This window comes from Rhea americana, unplaced genomic scaffold (genome assembly GCF_003343005.1).
Source record: "Rhea americana isolate MKP2758 unplaced genomic scaffold, rheAme1 scaffold_12, whole genome shotgun sequence".
NCBI classification, from domain to species: Eukaryota; Metazoa; Chordata; class Aves; order Rheiformes; family Rheidae; genus Rhea; species Rhea americana.
In genome coordinates this window covers 6,166,647-6,190,693 of record NW_028185261.1, presented here as the reverse complement: position 1 = coordinate 6,190,693, position 24,047 = coordinate 6,166,647, and the positions used below count along the sequence as shown (strand labels likewise).

General features: G+C 38.8%; 1 long non-coding RNA gene across 5 annotated transcripts in view; it reads left to right on the top strand.

Annotated features, from left to right (window-relative positions):
• The window catches only part of LOC146600573 (uncharacterized), a 68,448-nt gene that overhangs the window by 7,176 nt on the left and 37,225 nt on the right, over positions 1–24,047 (top strand). For 3 of the 5 annotated variants that reach the window (XR_014897975.1, XR_014897974.1, XR_014897977.1), the window contains exons 3-4: positions 19,883–19,922; positions 20,437–20,525. This is a non-coding gene — a long non-coding RNA (uncharacterized LOC146600573). Of the gene's footprint in view, positions 1–19,882; positions 20,413–20,436; positions 20,526–21,236; positions 23,100–24,047 lie in introns of those variants that run through there. The other 2 variants (XR_014897976.1, XR_014897973.1) reach the window with 2 other exon arrangements.

Sequence of the window (24,047 nt, the reverse complement as noted above, 5' to 3'; positions counted from 1 at the left end):
CGCACCGCAGGCCCCGGGGCAGCGCCCGCCGCGAAACCAGCCCGCAGCTGCGACTGCGCGTATACCGGCCGCTAATTTTCTCCTGTTGTAGGGAACAGTACTAGGCGGAGGGGGGGGGGTTCTTTCTTTCTTCCTTCCTCTCTTTCTTTCTTGCTCTTTCTGAGAAAGGAACTAGAGCAGCCCCTTGGGAGGGAGGGYACCGTCAGTCTGAGAGAGGATGGAGACCCGCACTCCAGCGAGATAACACGTTCCTGATACAGAACGTGATAAAACAACGCGTGGCTTTCGCCTAATACGGCACAGCCTTTCTGTTTCCGTCTGGATTAACAAGATATTTCCGATAGACCCAATACTTACTGGTGCTTTAGTATTCAGGCAATGGAAGAAGGCAGAAAAACTCACTCTGTTATACGTAATATTAAATAATAGTGTCATTCGGTTACATGAACTAGGCACTTGCAATTCATTAGTTAATTTTTAAAGCATATAGGGACTTTGGGTTCTTTCTCTCTCTTTTTGTTTCTTATCTACATGATTCAGAGAGACAAGTGTCCTGAAAGCTGAGGGCGTTTTGCAACTGGAATATAGCTCCATAGTCTGTGACAATGTACAGTGGTTGATGAGTTAGTTCTAGAGGCTTCTGAATTTTAATGATGTTGGAGATGATATTGTGTGTCCTTCAGCTTGTTAGAGTGACACTAGCACTCCATAAATCATAATACCTGTGTATTGTAAAATCAATACAAAAGTGCTATCTCAGCGCTAAACCTTAATAAGTTTTTCAGTGCTCTAACAGCTTAAACTTTGCTGTAATGCCATTGGACCTGTAGGTTAGCATCAGAGCATGCTTAATTTGTTTTGTAATAGAGACTTTTCTTTAATGAAGGACCGATTAGTAAAGCTTTGGTTGCCACTCTGGTGATCAGTTGGCAGAACAGCCTCTGCAATTAAACTCGTGTATCTCTGTCCTGAAGCAAAAAAGCAGGCTTAAACAGTCAATAAATGTTAATCCAGTCAGAACCTGTGTGTGCCTTTGAAGGCTGCCCATGAGAGGTTTTTCAAATCACATTTTTTTTTTTATCTTGTTTTAAATATGGAGGTCCCCATAGAGCTGGTACGTAGTGTACAAGGCCTCCCACTGCTCTTTAATAAGATCTGGCATACTAACAACATTCTGTGTAGATCTGTCATCTTTAGATTTGTTTGTTCCCGCCTGYTCCTGCATGTCTATTTGTATATTTACTGGTTAGGGGGAAAAAAGCAATCATCGTGTTTTAAACTTCATACATATGAGTGTAAAAGACTGTGTTTTTATACAAAGTATGTTACTACGGATGCATAGGGTTTTTATCATCTACAACTACCTCCCCCAAACTTTTTCCATTATCATTTGTTTCTTTGCGGGGTGATTCTCAGGGGAGGAAGTTTACATTTATACATAAACTGCAAAGGAGGCATGGGAAGTGTGGAGCTGCCAAACAACTGTCCTTAAAACAAGCAAAAAGAAAAGTTGAACCTAATCTAGATTGTTGTTGTTCTCTCTAGGACAGGCTTCTCATGAAACACTGCCAGATATTCATCTCATTCTGTTTTTCATTCTTGTCTACTTACTTTTTTYCCCTATGAACAAAATAATAATAATAAAAAAGCAAGTTGATAACTAAAAGCAGAGTGAGGGTTAGCAGAAAGTTGGCTGATAGAGTTAGGAGGGAGACAAGGGTGAAAGAAAGAGGCAATTCCCATTCCTTAACGCTTTCTATTTGAAATGCAGCCGTTCCTATGAACTTCATTTGCATCTATTTTCCAGACTGTTTTCCTATCCCTTCAGCTGCGTGCATAGTTGTACATAAAACATTAACATACGTAGGAGAGTGCATTTAATGTAGCTTAATCATAACTGGCATCTCCTTTATGTTGCTTTGTATAATTTAGCTTTTGCTCATCATTGGGAGACTGAGTGCTTCAGACAAAAAGATGAAGACACTCGTATGAGTCGTTAGATTAGAAATGAAAATACCTGGCTAGAGCTATAAAGAGAAAAGATGGAGATCAGTCTCTTTTTACAAAGGGCTAAATTCATCATTAGCACACCACTTTGACTTCCCTGGAATCRCCCTGCTCCACGCCAGCTGTGACCTGGGTGGGTTCAGAGGATGTGAACTGTTGAGGGGAGCTTGTAATGACCCTCTGGGCAATGCAACTGGTATGGTACAATCACGCAAAATTTCAGCAAAGGCAGACAAGAGTGCTAATACCTATGATGTAGCATTTTCTGCTATTTCCTGTTGGCTGTCAGACAGCACAAATTACCAAGCTGGCTTTATTTTAACACATGCCAAGAAAGCAATGGGTAAGTGTAGCACTGTAGCATCATTATTAACTGTATTCTTACTGCTTATAGACAGGAATGTGTATATTTTCTCTGTACTTGCTTCTTTAAAATGATTAAGTTCTAGTGAAGAGTATTACAAGATTTCAAAATACCAATTATACATTTTTAAAACTCCCACTCACTCTTCCATTATCTCAAGCCCTCTTCTGTTGTGAGACCACTCACAGACAGTGTAGAAGTGATGGTGAAAGGCTGTAACCATACCGTGTAAGTCAGGTTGGTTCAGGTTCAGTCGGAGGTACGTATTTAATAATAGTTTGAAGCTGAGATACAAGGAGGAATGTGTTCTATCCTATCCTTTGCTATGTCTCTTTTCCATTATAACAGATTGCATCTTCAATTTTGATCATTTAATTCAGACTAATTTATGATACACTCACTTGCCCTGACTTACCTCATATGTCACCTCTGATTTCAGCCCGACGTATATATTTCTTCCTGTAGCCTGCATTATGTAGGTAAAATCTGGCTCGATTTATGCCTTCCTTTTTTGCTTTGCTGTAATTGCAACAAAGTCACTAGCAGCAGTCTAAGCTCTTGTTCAAGCAGGATTGTGTACAACCTTGTAGAAATCACAGAGAATATTGTTGCAGAAATACAGAAATCAAAACTACAGTCTGTAGAGTCTTTTATTCCTTGAAAACATGAGCAGGGTCTGGGAAGAGGCAAAAGAGTCAGACAACGCCTTCAGATAAAATAGCATGAATGAAAGGATTCCAAGTGGAAAAAAAAGATATCTTCAAAGATTTAGAAGTGCTTGTTCRGTGCATGAAACTATGGAGGCCACAAGCTATAAGAAATGACAGCATAGTAGTATGGATATTGAATAGTCCCAGTAACTCACAAAAAACATCCATAAATTACATTCCTGAACTATAATACATTAATTGTTGCATTTTAAAATCTTTGTCAAGTTTTTTCATTTATCTCACTTTCCAATTCGTGCCACAAAGATTAGTAAAGAGCTGGGCCATGTGTGCTTGACCCATGTAGTGTAGTCAGCGCATTCAAAGATTTAAGAATATAGTACTTTATCCCRATAGACTGTTGCATACTACTGAAAGTGAGTCAAAGGGAGAAAACACCTTTTCAAGCAAAACAGTACCCGAAGTATTCGTCATCACAAAAGACTTGTTATAGCATAAACAAATGCATGCAGCTCTTGTCATGCTAACATGTGTGTGAAAAAAAAGTGAGCGAAAGCGAGGGGAAAGTGAGTGTGAGGAGGGGCAGAGACTAGCCATGGCCAGGGCTGCGAACTTTTCCATAATGTCCTTCTAGGTGTTCACTGATGTATATGCCCACGTAGTTCTGCAGCATATTTAAGTAGGAGCTAAACTTGTAAGAACTGAAGTTAGGATAAGCAGAACTGACATTAGTTTCTTAAAAGGGATCAGTAAAACCACAGAACTAGCTGTGTAGAGTCAATGGGAAAGCAGCAGGATTAGGGAGTGAAACATTCCCTCTTAGTTAACAAATTCAGTTTATRTATTTTAAAATGTGTCTGATTACTGGATCAGCATTTTTTCCTGGAGGACAGGAGTTGTTTGCTTTTGCCAACATTGTCAATATTTCGCATAAAGGAGAAATGTCCAGAGAAGGAGGCACTWAGGTGGGGAGTTAGCACGAAACACTAAGCACGAAATTTTGTTAGTTTTCCGCTAGATGCTGGCCCTTGATGAACATCTGTGTGATCGCAGCTTGTGTGTGACAACTATTGCAAATGGAAAAATATCATAAAAATTTTACATGTCCTCGAGGTCACAAATGGAATTCACTTTCTGCATAAGTAGGGATATGTGTGTCTCCTGCGCTCCCTTCACAGTCTTTTGGACTTGCACACTGTCAGGTGTGCCTCACACCAGCTATTCAGAGAGGGTGCTGCCTCACCAGCTAAGAAGAGTAAGAAGAAATTTGGAAGAACCCCGGTGCGAACTACCACGCTCTGGACAGCCTCTATAATTGYGAGAGACTTGGAGAGTCTCCCAGAAATTTAGGAGCCTTTGCCTGTTGTTTCAATGGATTCCCAGGGTCAGCCGTGGGTGGCTGCAGGAGGCGAAACTTTAAGTAGGCTATAGCCTTATAAAATATCAGCAGACACGTAACTTGAAAGCCTAATGATCAGTTTACCTTAGCTTAATTGGGTTTATGTGTTCAAGGATATCCTGGTAGGGGAAGAGGCTAGCTACTGTTTTAGAAAATTAAAGCTGGAACGAGTCTGACTAAGGGCCTGAATCTATCTCTACTTTGAAGGTCCACTTTCTTAGCAGACTCCTTGTACATAAGAGATGGGAAGAGCACAGAGCTCTTACTTGTTCACCGGCCATCAGCTTTCTTTTTTAGGTAGTGACAAAGCACTGTGCTCAAGAAGCTGGCGAGCTGGCTCAGTGCTGCTTGCTCAGTCCCTTCTCTCTCAGATCTCATCCACGCCTGGCGAAAATGAGCTTATGCTGARTAGATTTTTGAATTGGCTTATAATTGGTTATTCTACTACATAGTATTAATTTTCTTCTTCAACTGTTCATTGATTGAAGAATACTGGATGTGGATTGTTAGTTTTCTTCATGACACCCATACTGAAGAATTATTTGGAGAATATTTTAGTGCTAGTAGATGGCATTTTCCCTCTCCTATATATTTTTAGAATATTTTTCTTATTTGCTTCCTTGGAAGAAGCAATGCTAGGCTTCTGTGGCTTGGATTTTTGACCTATCTCTCTGTATTTTTTTTTTAATCAACAGTTATAAAAATGGAAAAAAAAACAAAACACACAACAAACAAGTTAAACTATGTTAAAATGAGGAAGACTCCCTGAAGAAAAAGAATTGAGTGAACAATGTCCATCTTACCAGTCTTTCTAATTTCCTTGTAAATACTTCTAACTTCTGTCTCCATACTGTAGCATTTCCAGGTGCTTGGCTGTAGATGTCCAGACTCTCTGGGCCTATCTGCAGATCATAGCAAAGCTGAAACAGAAACATTTGATATTCAATTCACTTCAGAATTTTCAGAATAGATGGAGTGTGTACACACTTCTGAATTTATGCACTGAGTATATCCATAATATTTATGTTTAATAAATGAATGTTTACCATCAATCACTGTAAGAGATCCCTCAGTTCGGGCTGTGGTACAAGCCTAGGAAAGGCTGACATTGACACTGCTAYGTACAAAGTGCAGAAAGACATTGATGGCTTCTTCATCTGATCATTTAGTGGTCTGCATACTCCTGCAGCTCTGGGAGACACCAATCCTCTTTTTTGGAGCAATACTTCCAAGGGCTTCAGGAACTAACTGAACAGTCTTYGGTATTTTACTGAATCTTGTGGGGCCAGTACTGTTCCCTTTCCTGTCAAAGTCAGTGCTGTATCATTTTTTCGTGAAGCTGCTTGATACCTTCCATGGAGTCAGGATTACACCATGTAAAGGAAGGTCAATCTGCAAATGCAATAACCTCACTTTCAAACTACGATTGAGAAGGTTTAATTTAAAACAAGTGTCACAAAGCTGAATATACTGCTCATCTGAAACCTTCGTATTTTAACAATTAATGTGTTGCAAGAAAGAATGTAACTACACTCATTTAAATACTGATTCATTTAATTATTGTCTTCCAAGAAGTAGCAAACCTAATTTTAATGAAAAATTGTATTTTGGAAACAATCAGCAAGCCGCACACAACCACGAGCACAGCCCGACTTGCTGCTGGGGTGAACCATGGCATGCCAAGTTTCWGCCTGAAGCTAATTTTTTACAGCCAAGTTATAAAGGGGGTTTTATTGTGGAAATGCTGACAGAACCATAGTGGTGTTACTGGCTGCCTCTCTAATTAGTCTAAAGAATGGAAAGTTATATTTTGCAATATGTGGTAAGCACTATTGTCCTGATGTTGCTGGTTTATGCCAGAACTACAGGCTTAATTTGGTGTTGCATGTTCTATTACAAGTTTGAAAAGGCGACTTTGACTCTTTTACTGTCATGAAATGTTAGCACTTTCAGGCAACAATCGTGATTTGTACTTTCATTTATATAAATATTAAAAGGTGCAGTTTGGATTTGTTTTTGGTGACAGTAGCAGATCCCTGCTGTGTTCAGTCTACTTTGAAGAAGATGTGGAGTCCACATGGTTTCTTGCATGTTTTCCAGAGACTACTTTTAAATTCTTTCAATAAAAGTTACTTTTATTCCTGTTTAAGTGTTTTGTGGTAATGTTTACAGAGAAACATCCTGCCAGCAGACTAAAGTAAATAAAAGGCAGGACACCAGTAACATAAAACACATCATTTTACTACTGTTCTCCCACCACCTGCACTCCCCCATCTCCGCCAGAACTCCCCGTTTATAATTACACCTACCTGGTCTGGCTTCCACTGTTCCTACTTTTGCGGAGCACGGCAAAAGTGGAGGAGGCTGTTTACCCTGTTGCCCTATCACTTTGTACGGCCGGGTAGTATCACTGTGGTCGAGTAACTTCTGTACTTAACCATCTCTTCAGCACTGATTAATTTTTTTTTAAGCTAAGATTCTGTTACTATGCATATTAGCACCATGTTTACAATCTCTTGYAAGAAGCCTGCATCCCACTATACTCTCTACCGTACAATACTTAACAAAAGAACAGTCCTTTCCCCAAAGGTAGGGAAAACATAAGGGATATGGATAGCTGCAATTACAAGATTACACAGTTTTGTGACATACCATGCGTGTCTTAAAAACAYGTATAATTATATGAAAATAGGTAGACCCACTGATTTAAATGAGACATCTATGTGATTAAGGACTGTGCTGTGCTTTCATTTTGCTAATTTGTTTGGCTTTTTTTTCCCTCCTAGTACAGTAGCTGTGGTGTCTTGAAAAATGTTATTCACTTACAGTTGCTATATAATTGCTGTTGTTGCTATTGTTAGTTTGCTAGGGCTAGGTAGGCTTGTGCATGAGAGGAGGATTATATTAAGGTCCTAAACACACGTGTATATTTGTTTTGAATATACTATTATTCCTTAAAGTGCTTATAAATCCTTATTAATTATTATCATGTCAGAATAAATTCTGATGTTTACACTTGAAATTAAAGCATTGCAATCCCTCTCTTCTTTCAAGAGAAAGCAGTGTGTTCATAACCRTGCCTTCTATTGCAGTCAACATCATGCTAGTTGGCATTACAAGAATTAATCAGGTGAGAATAAGAAATTAATCTCTTTTTTTTTTTTATTTCACTCTCTGCTTTTTACTCCCAACCATTTGGAAGGAAAGCATTTGTCTGGTACTTGGCAGTACCTGCAAAGGGTACCACACTGAATTTAGCATGTCTGATAGGATTACACTAAGCGCAATAGCAGATTATTTTCTAAATGCTAATCCTTAAGGCAGAGTTTTATGTTTTTTTTCAACAATGCAAGGTCTCCATTTCTTTCTTTTTTTTGTACTTTCTGTTTCACCTGCTATGCAGGAGGCAACATCTCACGAATGACCTAATGGGGTGGTGCACTGAGATTTGACTCARACAGATCTGACTCGACAAGCAGTCCTCAGAATTAGCTCACAGTCCCTGTATGCATTCAGATCTACAGCCTACAGTAGCTCCATTAGTCTGTTGAGCAAATAGACTGGTTCTGATTGAAATTACCCTTTTTATACTCTGACCTTCAAATGTCTTAATAAAGCAGAAAACTGTCTGTCCACTTGTCCTTCTGACTGCAGTATAGCAGAGTGGCACCAGCTGCTAGGCAATACAATACTAAACTTAGCCCCAATGCAGTATCAAGAAAAAATGACACTGAAGACCCTGGTTCTTATTTACAAAAGGCCCCCCTTCCACGGCCACTGTGGGCCTTCTGCACCCCAGAAGGCCCTCAGAGTAAACAAGAATCCTGCCAATGCATTACTAAGCGTTCAGTAATGCGAATCTAGCATCAGCTCCAATGGCTGAATGTGATGCACTTTAAAATCTACCAAGAATCACATACTGCAACATTCATTCCAACATTTTTCACTTAGATAAACACATACAGATGTCTGGCCACTATTGAATTACGATGGTATTCTTTAGAGCTTGGAGGAGGCAGGAATGGAATCCGAAARAATTTCTTCAAAGGGTGAGGTAATTGTGGCAAAGGGGAAAAAATCTTTTCTGTCTTAATCTGAACTTCAGATACAAAGTAGGTAGTCTCAGTGATAACCACTTCTAGGGCACTTGTACCTATGATGTCTCATACAGAGAAAAAAGAAAACCTCTTGTCTTTGAAAACTAAATTATTCTTAAAGTGTTTTATCACCAGCTGATGTTGAGTAAGTAAAATCTACTAGCCTAGTAAGTAAAAGAGAATCCAGTGAAATAAAATGGATTATTTTACATTTGATACATCAGGCCGAAGTCTGCCTTTCTGTTTCCAGAGTGGATACAACAAAATACACAGGACAACAGCTTTCAAAGACAATAGGTCTAAAGATTTTCTTTCAACCTAGAGATATAAAAAATAATTGTCATACTACATGCAAAAAGACTGAATCAAGCAACACCCATTTCCCTGACAGAGTTGCTCACAAAAATAAGTAACATTTCTGTTTAAATTATCTTTCCTGAAACCCAAGATAAAAGGTGTAAAAACAATTAATCGGTCTATTGTGAAACAAAATAAACTGCAAAAATATTAGAAGTGGATTCAAAAGACTGGTAAAAGTAAAGATAAAAGGTACAGACAGGAAAAAAAGTTTTGTGTTGTATTACCATGAAGCTGATAATTTGATCTTACTTATTAAACATTTTCATTATTAAAACTAAAATATATTGTTGTTTTTCATGACAATTGTCAAGTGCTTTTATTGCTTTGCAAAATATTACTGAATTGCACTTTGTAAATCTAATCTGTGTATAGATTTTGAGGGTGTTTACACACGCATAYTCATACGCATACATAATAATTCTGAACTCTACCAATTTTTTCTTCATGACCTACTGAAGAATAAATCTCAAACTTCAGCAGAACTATTTTTGTTAATATAGGAACAAGTCGCAACTTAATATATCCAAACATCACTGGTCTGGAAATCCCATAAGARCAGACCTTCTTGTGAGATTTCTGGTAATTCCTTGTTTCGGTCATGTGGAAATGTGCAACAAGCAGCTTTCCCATGCTATTTACTCTTCCAGTTGAAACTAGTAGAARTAATAATTAGCATTTTTACTATAGTGTGTTTTCAAAATAGATGAAAAGTGTGGTTAAATAAGCACTAAGGAACKGTCTGAAACATTTAACATATTAAGAAACTGTTGATGAAACTTTTTTAAACATGGAAAAGGGATCTAGTTCTGTTTCTTTCATTTTCAGCAAAGGTTCAGCTTGGCTTTTAGTTGATCCCAACTCATCACAGATAAATCTGTGAGGAAGACATGGTAGATAYATACTTAAGTTTTCCTGTGTTCGCCTATTAGGTGCAAACATTTACGTGGTAACACTGCTAAGAGGAAGCTCTGTATGGAAGAAAAATGACCAGTGAAAACCAAGTCCYGGCAAGTAGGCTGCGTTTTAATTGTCCAGATACAAATACCAGCACYGGTATTGATCCCGGAGGTGACATCCAGCTGGAATTCACAGTAGGCTCAGACACACAACATTCATAACAGCCTCTGTGAAAGGGCTTTGTGGCAACGAACGTACTGTGCCAAGAGGGACCTGAGGGAAGAAGCGTTGGCTTCTACGTACCTGATAGCTGTCACTCTTGTTGCTGCCTATGACTGTCTGAGCAGGAACAGGGTCTGTGGCAGCCTAACGGGTATAGCCGGGGCGTCCCTCCCACGTCTTCGCAGCGTTCGGACCAAGAGGCTTTCTACTGCTTGTTGCTCCTGCGCTGCAGCAGCACGGTGTTTCTTGCGCCCCTAGCAGGGGGGCAAAGTCTGTATCACAGCCAAACCTGCAATCTTGTCTCTTATCATCTAAATGAGGTGCATGCTTTGAATGGGAAATTGAAAGAGGTAAAAGTGGTGCGTGGAGAGAGCTGTAGACCTCACTCAGATGGAGGCAGCAGCATGTCTCCTCTAAAAATGTAATTTCTCGYGCACAGGACAAAATACAGGCTTCTCACACGCACAGTGCGGGTGAGGGGGGACCGAAAGGCCTGCCTGCCCTGCTTGCCATCGCCAGCAGCCTCCAAGGATATGCCTCGAGCTCCRTTTTCCCGTGGACCAGGGCCCTGGAGAGAGCACTGTTTGCACCTTTCTGAGGCAGCGGTGTGGACAGCTGCTCAGCTTGCTCTCCCAGACCTTCTCCCCGCAGCTGTCTTGTCAGTGGTCCACAGCACTGCAGGATCTAAGGACCTTCTGCTTTAGCTCTGAACCCACCCTTCTCTCTGCGTGGCTCAAGAGACACCAGGGGAGAAGGCTGGGATGCTACTAGCCTTTGGCCTCTGTAGCTTCACTTCTGAGGCCTGTGAAGAACCAAAAAGGCAGTCTGAGCTCAGTACAGAAATAAGCTGCCTTTTGAAATGCTCTGAAGCTTTGTTTTTGGAGGTATATTTTCTGTTTTCACYGGTATCAATCACACATAGCAAGAGACTTTTGTGGACCCAAAATTAAAGCAAAGCAGGGCTGTTATATGCTTTTTTTCTTCCTTGAAAATTTGTTTTTACCTGAGACTTCTCAGGAAGGAAGAGCACAGTAAAAATTTTATGTGTATATTAGAATGTTAAAAGCACTGTAGTAACAAGCCCTGTGGTTTTAAATAAAATATAAATACGGAATCTTATATTAGGAGTGATATAATAGAGCCTCAAAGGTGCTCTCTAGAAATTAAGGACCACTAGACTCTAACCTAAACAAAATGCAGGGAGCTAGGAATACTAGAGGGATTAACAGCAACAGCATTGCATATACAATGAGTTCAAGTGATCACAGATGAGAGATTCACTCATACACAAAATGGATTTGGAAGCTGCACATAGCCTTGTGTGTGGGCCAACATCACAGCGAAGTTGACTGGACTGAGTGAGACTGGGCTGAATGCACTCCTCATCATTGAGTGAAGTACAGGAGATGCAGTTACTCCACTCCTGTGCCAACTTCCCACTATCTTTGTGTGGCCCAGCTTGTCCTTGACCTCTTGCTCCAATGTCTTCCTTTAGAGACCTAGCGTCTCTGAAGGACTCTGTACTCTACRCAGTGCCCAGGTGTGAGTAGGCAAAGGCTGCTGTATCTCAGGAGGCCACGGCCTGTTCTTTATCAGTTTCTCCACTGACCACACAGGTCTTTGTATTGATGCTTTTAGGATGGTACAGCCTGTTCCCTGCAGTGTGCCGAGRCTGTTCAGTAATCTTTGTGGGGTGGGGACAGGAGAATGTGGCCCTCTACCTCCATGGCAGCCCTACTGCACTAAGGACAATTTGCTCACATTGGGTTACACKTAGAGTGCAGTTTGCAGCTGAAGGTTTAACCAAGGTCACAGGGAAGCATTTAAAAATGAGTGGAAGCACAATGTTCCCTCCAACGTTTATCCCTGCATTTTATCATCACTTGTAATGGATCTAATAACAGCACTGAGATTATTAAGCCAATGTTTAGCTTCAGATCTCAGAGCAGGAGTAGAAAACAGGGTTTGGAAGCATGTGCAATGAAGCACTGATGTAGACGTTTGAAGGGGAGCATCCCTAAATTCTCATGCTTACTATGTGAATCCTTATGACATTATTTCCTTGACTCTTCTTGGTCCTCTGACCCAAGAGTCTCTTGCCTATGAACTATATTTTGCATATCAAATTAAGTAAGTTTAATTCTTAAGTAGATGATTTGTTACCCAGGAAGAAAAAAGAGGAGAAATATCATTCTGTCAGCCATGAATAAGGATAACCAGCCTGCCAGAGATAACTTAATCAATTTTAAAAAGGAAAGAATTGGGACTAGATGAATGTGCTTCTCATTGGCATGGTATCATCCTGAAGCAAAATTTTTGGTTCYAGTAATGTTATTCTGGATTTGTGCTTATGTAACTGAGATCAAAATTTGACCCAAAGTCTAATAAACCTCCAGARTGAACCAAGCACAGGAAATAAGAATGCTCTAAAAGCTAAAGCATATCTAAGAAACTTCCCTACCTGCAAGAACAAATGAACTATTTCATCTTATCATTAAATCTTCTAGAGTAAAACATTCTGACAAAACTGCAAATATGAACAACACATCTCCCAAGCCCCTCTCCTTAATCACCCTAAAATCCAGCCCCRCTCCCCAGCCAGACTCCAGAGAAATACAAAAATGCCCTAAGCAAGAGGTACAGTGTAGGAGAGCCTTGAATGACTCATATTGACCCTAGCAATAGAGCACAAAATGGAGTTCCCTGATCAGGTCTTAGCTATTATGCCCAAATAACATAATACAACAATATGAATTTATTGGCTTGGGACATGAAGTAACATGATCATGCTCATACAGCTCTCTGTGAATATGGGTAGAACACAACCAGCTCAGTTATCTCTGCCCTACGTKCCTCAACATGCAAGTTCAAGATGCAACGTGGAGGGCAAGTAGTTGAGTTTTTTTTCCCCCTCTAGTGATCTACACCTTATTGACTTTCAGCTTGGAAGTCGCTCCTAAATCTCTTGGGTAACTTGCTAATTTTACTCTTTGGCAGTTCTCACCAGTGATACACATTAGACACATAGCTGCGCTGTAGTTGGAAATTTAACTCACTTTTTGTAATTGGACTGTATATTGTCTAAAGTACACACTGCCATCTGCGACCTGGTTCTCCCAGCTTACCCTTTCCTTATCATTTATTCYTCTGCAAAGGCATTRCTAAGTGTATATAATAGCACACCATKCTAGTTTGATGGACTTATATCTACATTTTATATTCACTCTCCTCCTCTATAAATGAACACAAACCACAGAGTTTTAAAGAGTCAGGATTACATGGAATAATTATTTAGTGCTACACATGCCACTTTTACTGACTGATATCGTAATTGTTCTAACCCTGTGTTAATCAACAAAGAACAGACAAAACACMTTCCAATAAGTGAAAAATTAATTCCCCCCAAATCAATAAAAAGAGGTAAATGCTTAGTACTGTGCTTTCTTTCTATTCCTTTGTTAAAATTTTAATGACGTATTCCAAACGTCTAAAACATTTACCAAAAACATGGGAAGCTATAATCTGCATACTTTTCTTTTAGGGCTCTTTAACAAGCCTTCAAAGAAGTCCCAGAGATGTTAGTCAGCCCATTATACGCAATGAATCTTGGCATAAAAGAACAGCAGAGCAGCAGCTACATATAAGACAGCACGTACAATAACTTATCTCAAATGCAAACTAAATTCCTCTTGTTTATCATGTATATAAAGCACTACTGTTCGAGATTCCCTCCAGAAGCGCTGCTCTGCGTGTAATATTACTCACGGCATAACAAGGTCTTGTTCTGTCATTGCAATTRCATTTTTCCTCAGATGATGAAGTGCAGATGTATAGAGATAGGAAGGCTGTCCAAAGAAATAAAAATATCAACAGGTTTAACAAAAAGTCTGGAGCAACTGAGTGCCACACAAGAGCTCTTTGAAGTGTTTAATTAAATCACCAAGCCTGATTGAAGTTCTTAGCTGGTAGAACTCAGCATAGCTCTGCTCACCCTGCTGAGAATGTGTTGATTAAGAGTAACTCGAGATAAGACTATAGCAGAGRATGTACAAAACCTGCTATCTACTTGGATATCTATTTACACTACAAGCAATGCCAATTTGTACCAATATTCAGCTACCTGTATCCAAGAAAAAAATCCACATGCCTGTATCTGGGACACTGCTAAATCAAACTGTGAAAATGGCCCATTTTAGCACAGCCCTATCTGCTTCAGCTATGCAGAAATCATTCCACCGAGGCTTTGAGGCAAGATCAATATGTCTGTACATCAGAATACAGCCCTAGAAATTATAGAAATGCAGCAGCAGAGAGACTGCTGATTGAGGAACTTCTGCCTTCAATCCCATAGGCACGCATTTTTAGGCAGGCAGTGCTGACAGTGGGGTCTGCCAGAAGTTTATCTCTGGTTTGTAAATGTATTTACATGTAAATACATAGAAACCTTATCATGTGTTACATTTGCACATTAAATATTAATAGCCCCTGAACAGTATTATTTTTATTTCAGTAATCCAAGTTTCTCTGTTATTTTAGACAATGTGATTGGAAAACTGTTGGTTAGATTATCATCCGCAGGCTGAGGTACAAGTTTACGCAGGTACAGTCAAAATCACGCACTGCTTCCCAACGTGATTGTGAGGCAGAGCTCATCCAGGTCAAGGAGAAGGGTTACATTCCCCAGGAATGCGGTGAAATCAAYGTTATTTGAGAATATGTGGCTTTGCAATTAGAGACGTTGCTGCTCTGAGATGGTCCGTCAGGCACATTACCTTTCTGATGACTGAGGAGTTGACAGATACTGGATATGAGACCCGTCACCAGTGTTGGTGACTCCTCTGGAAGTCAGTTCCACATTACAAGGAAAATGGAAACATTTCTTTGTCAGGTTGCTTAAGAGAGAAAACGGCAACTTACTGAAAGTTTTTGGAGGTTTGAAAAGTTGGAAATAGTGCCTGGAGAGTAAGAGATCAGTACCTGGAGAGAAACAAGTTGCTCAAGGGTGTACAGCATCTTTTGCAGGTTTCTGCCACACATCACATCTACAGCTAGTGTCATAAAGCATATGAATTTTGTGTATTTGTTTACAGGAAAATCAGATGGCCTTTATGTATGTTTATATTTCCAACTTCTAGTATTTGATATCTGTTTACAAACACAGGTATATAGGTACTTGTACCTACATCTGAAAATTTTATTCACAGAACGAGTTAATTTACCTCAGCATGACTTCGTGTAAAACCCATCATGAGGAAAGGCTCCTGTCCTTAGTTCTCTTTGGTGTGAAGACACCTACTTTCAGAAGAAAATCTGTTATAATTTAATTACATCAAATTTGAGCATCAGCTGACAGCCTTTCAATCATTTTATATTTTTATATATATTTTTTGCAAACCTCTTGCACAGCCGTTGCAAACCATTAAAAACAATACCACAGAACAACCATATAGGGCAGAGGAATCAAACAGGAACATAGAAAATTTAAAATATTTCCTCAAGACCCATGCCACCTGGATATTTGTTACCTCTTGTAGTTGAAAGATTATGCTATAACTTGTGTACAAGCTGTGTTGGTTTTCTGTGGTAGGTTTTGCATATGACAGCAAGTTTCTGGACCTTGTTAGCTCAGGGCAAAAAGTCGTGCTTTGGAGTAGTTGCCCCAGCAGGAGGATAAAAGATGATGGCTGGTAATTACAACAGTTTTGCACTGTTGAGCAGATGGTCTTGCAGATAGATTTTGGCTGGCATTTACAGAACATCACTACTGAATCTCATGATAGTGTTGGAGGACTGCTGCTAGAAGTAGGCGGAGCTGCACATGTGCAATAAAAAGATTATGAGTAGAAGAAACAAATAAAAAGAATCCCTGTAGCAGAACTACTTCAAAAGCTGGTATTTTTTGAAAAAGATTTAAATTTAATCTTGAGTAACCTGCAGATTTATTTAGCATTTATCTTAGCAAAGGGATTAAGTGCTATGTGGTATCAGTTTTCAATTTCTGGAGAGGAAAAAATGGTCTTTATAGGGCCAAAATCAGAAAAATGGGAGGAGATTCAGGGCTGGACGGGACAGCAMAGTAGTACAAAGCTGCGAATATTTGTAATCTGCATATGATTRACAGCAGATTGAAGAAAATAGGACAGCAACAAGAAAAACAATGTAAATTTTGTTAAAAACTGAAGCCAGCTCAGCTTCTCCTATGATTGACTTGGTGATCATAGATGCAATATAGTGAGCAAAAAATAGCATTTGCATCATTATAGAGGATTCCAAATGTTTAAGGATATTAACTAATCATTTATGAACTTGCCCCAGGATGGAAGGACATTATTTACTTCACAGCACAAGTGGAAAACGACTTGCTCAAGCCGATGCAGCAACTCAGTGGCAAAAACGCGATTATGACTGAAGACTTCATACTCTCCAACCTGTGCTCAACCTCCAGATAGGATTGTGGATAGGACCTTTTAAAAACGTATTTAAAAAAGATGTAAAAGGCAGAATGGTGAAAATACGTTACAGTCTGGCAAATCTTAGCAAAACAAGCTTCTTCTGAAGGCTTTCCAAATCAGCYTATTCAGTGTATAGCTTTCTACAAATTCTTGTATGTCAAACTGTGAAAAGGTGATTTCACAACTGGAGCTAGACTTCTGATTTGACCACATTCTGGGCTGTCAGCATGTCTGTTAATGGAAGGATTTATTGACAAGAAGTGTTCTAAAAACAAGGCATTTACAATTAGATTAGAATCCATTCCCCTTCATTTTACCTATGTGCAGGAATGCTGACTTTAAAAATCCTCATTTTGTTGTGCTGGGTGAATGGTTCTATAAAAAGCTACAAACCTATCCCTATCGGCAGGCATCAGTTTGCAGAATCAGACCCGAGTGCTCTACTCGCCCGTTTCCAGAACAAGGAAACAAACGCTACACAAAGCGTCAGATGGCATTTCCTGTGCAATACCAAGGATGCTTGGTGCAATAAAAGAGACTATGTTGTTACCATATGCTTTGCTTTTAGATCTTGGTTCCAAGGGGGAAATTTGGCTGAACAAATTATAAAAAAATCGTAGATATTTCTTAAGACATTTAGGGCTATTGCATGCCTTGACTCCCACTGAGGGACTGAATTTTTCTGTAATATTTCAAAACAAAGCTGGTGGTGTTCCCATTATGCAAAAGAACTGGGTAAAAAGACTGGAGGGAGGTTGCTAGGAAGACATAGCATCCAGATAGGGATGGACAAATCGGCACTTGTTTGCATTTTGAAAACCAGATTAAAAACAAACACTTCTCTCAAATTACCTACCTCTCCTTTGCCCCAAAATATGACCTGAACTAGAAAACAAAATGGCTGAGGAACGCACAAACAAGGGCATTGCTAGTCAGCAGTTCCGGAGTGATGTGTGGCTCATGAGAATTTCAAGTGTGACCCCAGGGACCACATGGACAGTAGGACTATACTGAGSATGCTGGTCAATATAGGTTTCCAGAAGGAAACCTATTTAAGTCCCCAAACTGATACTGCTAAATCAGATAGCCATGGACATCTACTACCTGTGACTTGTGTTTGGAGCTCCTTTCTTTTTGACTCTCAGAGAGATGCGGGTATCTTCGGTGGTATTCAGCCATCTAAAGACTTCGGTGTGCATCTCATGGCACCCGGAAGTTTGTGCAGTCTTATTGTAAAATGCTTCCAATAATGTATTTCTAAGTGCAGCTTAGAATAAAAGTGTTCTTTCCTRTCCCTTCCCATCATACATATTTGCCCAAAGTCCTGGAAGAACAGAGAAAGCATTTKCTCCCAAATGCACACTTCTGGAATAAACATTTTGTTTTCCAATTGTTGGACTGCCCAACCTGGGGTATAATTTAGTCATCCATTCAGTCATTCAGAGAGCATAAGCTAACCTTTGGTGATGCAAAACTTGAAGAGGAATACAGCAATTAGCATGGGGACTTCCTAATACTGCTCTGATTTTCTCGTAGTCTGTCCTGTCCGCTGACAATCTGAGTTCATTCTGTCTTGCTTCTTTTCAACCCTTTTCAGGTGCCTTGAGAAAAGAGCTAGAACTGATGTGTGTTTAGTTTTCCTGGGAATCTATAAAGTGAAGAGGAAGAAACACAGTTTACGGATAACACTTTGAGTGCCATACTGAAAGGTAGCACAAAGAAAAAGATGATAAAGAGTCCAAAGGAAAATAGGATAAAGGGAAGGATGAAGACACCTTGCTTTTGAAAATATAAAATGAGATCACCTTAGTTATGACGAGATCCACAGAAATATTGTAAGTATGTTCATTGCTTTTTTTGAAGAAACAATGCTTGATATATCAAATATTAGCCTATATTTCTAATAAATCAAATGACAGAAAAACAAATGTCACTTATTAGAACATTGAGGTTTACTGTTCAAGTGATTAACTGAGAATCATTTGTATGATTAAATGCTGGAAAATAATTTGCTTTCATTGTGAACCTATAGCACAGATCTCATTACACAGAAGTGCTGCATATTAGTTGAAGCAAATTAACATTCAAAGACTTTCTAGAGTGGCTGCTAATCACAGGCTGTTAATTACTGTCATTACATTCGACTGCTGAGGAGACTAACCAAGGAATCATTCTCATGATCTTGGTATTTGAAAGTGATCTTCACCAATAAAAACACGTCAGACACACAGAAATTGCAAATTGCTGAATTTGCTGATGCAGTTGAAAATTCCGCTGACTATAAGTACCCGTCTAGTGATAGATGCATTCTTGACACAGTTTCAGTGTTTGGACTTAGGAAATAATGAGTATCAATGTCCTAGCAAGGGAATATGCAAAGATGAAGGAGCCCTTTGTATCCTTAATTAAGGAAAGGAGTAGCAGAGCTCGTTCACAGATAAGTGACTGTACATAATAATCATGTATTTATATGAGGGACTGTTATGCTATATTACTATAGCAGCAATTAGATTTTCATGAAGCAATTTTAATAAAAGGCATACTTACATAATAAATAAACAACTAATTTCCATAGCATATTAATTATACACTGCTTAATGATCACYATGCTAAGCTAAACATATAGGGACAAAGTTTTATAAATGCAAATGTACAACTACATACTTACAGGTGAACGTATTCTTTACTTCTAAATTGGGGACAAACCTGCGTGAATTTTAAGGTAGTTGAGTTTGTTATAAGCAGGCTCATATATGTTTTTACTAGAGAACGATCCAAAATCACTTTACTTTAGAGACTTGGTAGACCAGGCTAGAAACATTCTCACCAAGAGACAGGAGCAAGTCCCTTTGGAAATGTCAGCCCTCCACTCAGAGGGTCGTAAGCTGAAGATGTAGGAAGTCTGTCTTGAGGGGTCCTCTAACGTCTTTTCTTCTTCGCTTAATCTTTAGCGGATCATACTAAGTACTTAACAGTAAAAAGAACAGGGAATCTCTGTTTCCATTTGTATGGAAAATAAAATACATCAGCATACTTTGTAAGATACATAATCTGCCTATAGAGTTTAGAATGAATATATTCTCTCTCAAATTTTTTCACATAGTGCTATGAGTTATGCTTAAAACATTACTACCCCCTAGCAAAGCCAGATATTAATAWTTCTTAACAAAAAATGAGAGTTTAACTCTTCTTCATTTCATGAATTATCTGTAAACAGGTAACCATTTTCTTGAAGGTATTCATTATTACAAGTGATTGTGGCATAATATAGGAAAATAATCCTTAATTAGTTGATTGTTCATGAAATAATTTGTTGCAGGTACTCAATACTCCAGTTAATGGCATGCTGTAAAAGCCAATATTTTTTTTATTATTAATTATTTATATTTTATTTTTATTTATTTCTTTTCTTACAGACCAAAGGAGGATTACTGCTCTTCTGAGAACCTTGGAAAGGTGATCACCTAGAGACGAGTTATTGGGAGGGTTTTGCATGCTACAAATGCTTGAGAATTCAAAAACTCAATTACATTTCAAAAAAATACAATCTCTTGTCAGGTGTTATCAATAACCTTCACAGGAGGGTGTATTTTGGGAACAATGGCTTAAAAAATGCATGTCAAAGCAGGATATGAATCCAGTAGGTCCTCCATCTGAGTAAATGAATATTCTGCATTGCTTATGCCTTACTGAGTGATGAATAAAGATTAAGATCCAAATCCTGCCCTTGGATGTGCATATACAGTTTCTGTTGTGCCCCTAAGTAGATAAATAGTRTTTCTTTTCTGTAATTGATTAGGARTCTCTTCAAAAAGAGTCTTTGAAATGAATTCTCTATTTTCCTGGCTACGAGGAAAACCTACTACTTTACCCACAAAATGTGCTCCAGGACCTAATGGGAGCTGAGCTGAAGAGTTGAGATGCTCAGCAGTTTTCCTTTTTCTTCCATGTATTTTTTTTTCCTCTATAGAGCTGGAGCAGTAGTTAAGTAGTAACTTTCAACCGATCTCAGCAGAGAAGGGTCAGCTGATATTGGCGTGATTTGACACCATACCTGAGGTACTTTATTATCTAGTCTTTTTGCTCTGTAAGCAATATTCATCCTGGCAAATTAGTGAAATCTGAGGAGCAAACGTAACACAATTACACTTGACATCTTTTATTTATGATATTTCTATAAGGCATTGCAAGCCTTGCTGTATAACACATGTAACTAGAACCTATACGAGCCTGATACAAGCTGTTGCAACTTGTTAAGGGCAGGAAAGTAATTTTGGGTCATGTGAATGCAGTTTGGCCTATAGAGATGACATTATCTACATTGTTTAAAAGAGGTGCTCTACCAAAGTAATATTTTTAAAACCAAAAAAATGGAAAAGAACAAGAGATAGATATGGAYAGACCTTCTTCACAAATGCCATAAACCCTGAGGGTTAGCTACGACTCCTTAATTCCCGCTGAGGTCAATGATTAGATAGCATACATTAAGAAAGTGCATGGCAAAAACACCTATTATATTCATATGAAATGAGACTATATTGAGAAAATAGCTAAATACAGAGATCCTTAGGATGTCTGAACTACCTGTCTTTGGCAGGTTATATAGTCATGACATGACTATATGACAATCTATTGTAGTTATTATCGACTTGGACAAGGATTATGAATTGTCAAGTTTCTCTAGGCTTACACACCACAGCCACAGCATTATTTAGATAAAATAATTATAGAAGATATCTTGTAAAATAATATTGCTTTTTTTTTTCTTAGGTTTATTGGCATTTTTGGTCTGCTATGAGAGAGGTCAAAAAATTCTTATAACTTTTTCTGGTGGAAAAAGGATGGTTTTAAGCAACTTGGCGAGCTCTAGTTACTAAGTTTCTTTTTATGGATTTGCCTTTGTACATCCCTGTTATATTTCAATGTGGATTAAAAGGGTGTAGATAAGCATCCAAGGAATGGAGTCATTACATTTCAAATCCTACCCTTCCTGAGAGCTTCCACAAACCTAATTCTGAAAGATACTTGAAGGAAAAAACTTCTTACCTGCTGTGTTTCCTCCCTGCTTACCACAGAACCACTCTCCAAAGGACCAGTGTCCARTCTCTCTCTCTCTTTAACCTCTCCTGCAGGAGTTTGTAGTAATGATGATTTGTAACACGCAGTTTTGGTAGTTTTGTTGTTGCTGCTTTTGGCAGTACAAAGTGCTACTAAGTAAATGTATCAGAATTCAGTTATAAAAYCACATAAATCAGATAGACTAAACCCACTCCACTGCACAGAGGCAATACCACATTTATCTACGGCTGTGGCTCAACAGCTTCTGGACTGGTAACCGCTGGGAGTCCAGAGGCTATTCACAGATAACCACAAAATCAGTAAGGTTGGAAGGGACCTGTGGAGATCATCTAAGCCCAGCTTCCCAAAGATTTTGTGGTGCTGGTGCCACTGGGGCTTGAACCCAGGACCTCCAGCATGTAAAGCAGATGTGATAACCTCTATACTATCCCTCCTCCACAGAAGACACCCTACAAAACCATACAGCAACCGTAACAAAAAAAAGCAAGCTTTTTTAGCAATAAGCTATATTTACTCCGTGAGGGTCCACGTCTCTGTCAGGTAATGAAGACTTCTAAAAATTGCAAAATGCTGAAAGCCAGTGTTCTAGATCATCCCTGAGAGAAGTTTGTCTCTCCTTTCTCACAGAATCTCCCGAGGAAGAGTTCTACATGGTCAAGGCTACTGACTTGTTATGTCTATAGCTATAATTTTGTTCCTTACATTTAAACTTTCTTTGGACAAATAAAAYAAGACCTTTTTCTGCTAATAAGATATTCCTTCCATACTTGTACCKTTGATTTCTTCATCATAAGAAGAACTCTGTAATTTAGTGAGGGAGATAGTACTCAAAAATTCCATTAAATTTTCCCTGTTCTGAGCCTATATTTCCCTTACTTTGTTATGTTTTCATTACTRGTGGATGTAATATCAAGCTGCATTAGCTAATACTTACTGTGGGCTCAAGTATCTGAAATAATTCTGAAAAATTGAGCAGGTACTCATCTTGTTTCACTCACAGCTCTATCACAGGCTGCCTGTGCTGTAGAGAGCCTCATCCCTACTAAAGACCTGGCAGGAAGAAATAATCCTTTTAAAATTACAACACAATCAATCAGGCTGGACTGTGATATTCAGCCTGATATATGCCTGGTCATCAAGGCATTTAATATTTAGAAAAAWTTTTTTTTCTTTTGATCCATCCTTTATTTCTGTGGAAACTTTGTCCAATTAACTTACCTTGTGTATTAAATGAATAAATTACCCAATAACATTTAAAGCTCTGAAACTTTCYTCTTAAACACCAAAAAACATACTATTCGAATGCCCAGTTGATTAATTATAAATTAAAATGGAAGGTTTCAAGCTTTAGAAAGGTCTAAAATATGAAATATATTTGCATGTGTTGAATGGTTTCTTGATTGCACTGAAGTCTCCATTGGAGTAGTCTCCTCACAGAGTTCAAGCAATTAAGCACTATTTCTCTCTGAATAACAGTAAGTTATATGTCCTTTTAGTTAAATGTGATTTTTACTGTGATCTAATTATCCAGATTGTTCTCAGTAATAAATCTGTTCCCACATAATTGATTAAATAACTGTTTGCCAGTTCATCTTCCTAAAATACGTTAATACTTGTTATAAATGTGAATGACCTTGCAGAATGGAAGCCAAGAGTAACGTATAGTAACATGGCAAGTGAACAGACATACAGAATACACACCTGCCTTGTGCATTCTTTATATTCCAAGCAAAATCTGGCTTAGAAAACATGGAGATCTTGCCCAAGAAAAGGCTTTAGCCTTTGCCCAAGAAATGCTTTAGCAAGGACTCTGAATAGAGAAGTTTGGAGACAGAGAAGATCAGCTGCAAACACTCACAAAATGCTTTGGTCAGCTCAGGGCACTTTCCGAACGTACAAGTCAGTAACAATGAAAGCGGATTATGAAAAAGCAATAACAGATAGTTAAGYCTTTATATGATTTAAGGTGAGCTGAAGATGCAGGGCCAGATTCTGCCTGTAGGCTCGTGGGTTTCAGATTAACCTGAGACCAGAGATAACTCTGGTCAGGCATATTCTCCTGTTTCCTAGGGACCTTTGAGTCTGTTGTTGATGGAAGATCAYCATAATGACCGGGAGGGATCTTCTGATGCTAAGACTCCTCTGTTAGTACAGATATAATAACTCAACTGACTGTCCTCTGGCAAAGACATTTCACTGTAGCAATGCTTTTGACTTTCAGGATACTTTGGGTCCGATTTCATGCTTCCTTGATTAGCCTTTTCTGAAAATTACCTTGCAAGAATCTGAAGGCCACAAGTGCTGTCTGATAGTGTGAAGTGAGTTAGAAGAAATGTCAGTCTATGTCAGCATTTCCTTTCCAAATGCTCTAGCTTCTTAGGAAGGGAGTATAAGACGCATGATACTTGCAGAATCATCTTTCCTTAGACATACTAATTCTGGTTCCAGTACTCAACTGTTCATGGACTTGTTGAAGATTTTCTCTGGATCACTGAACTTAGC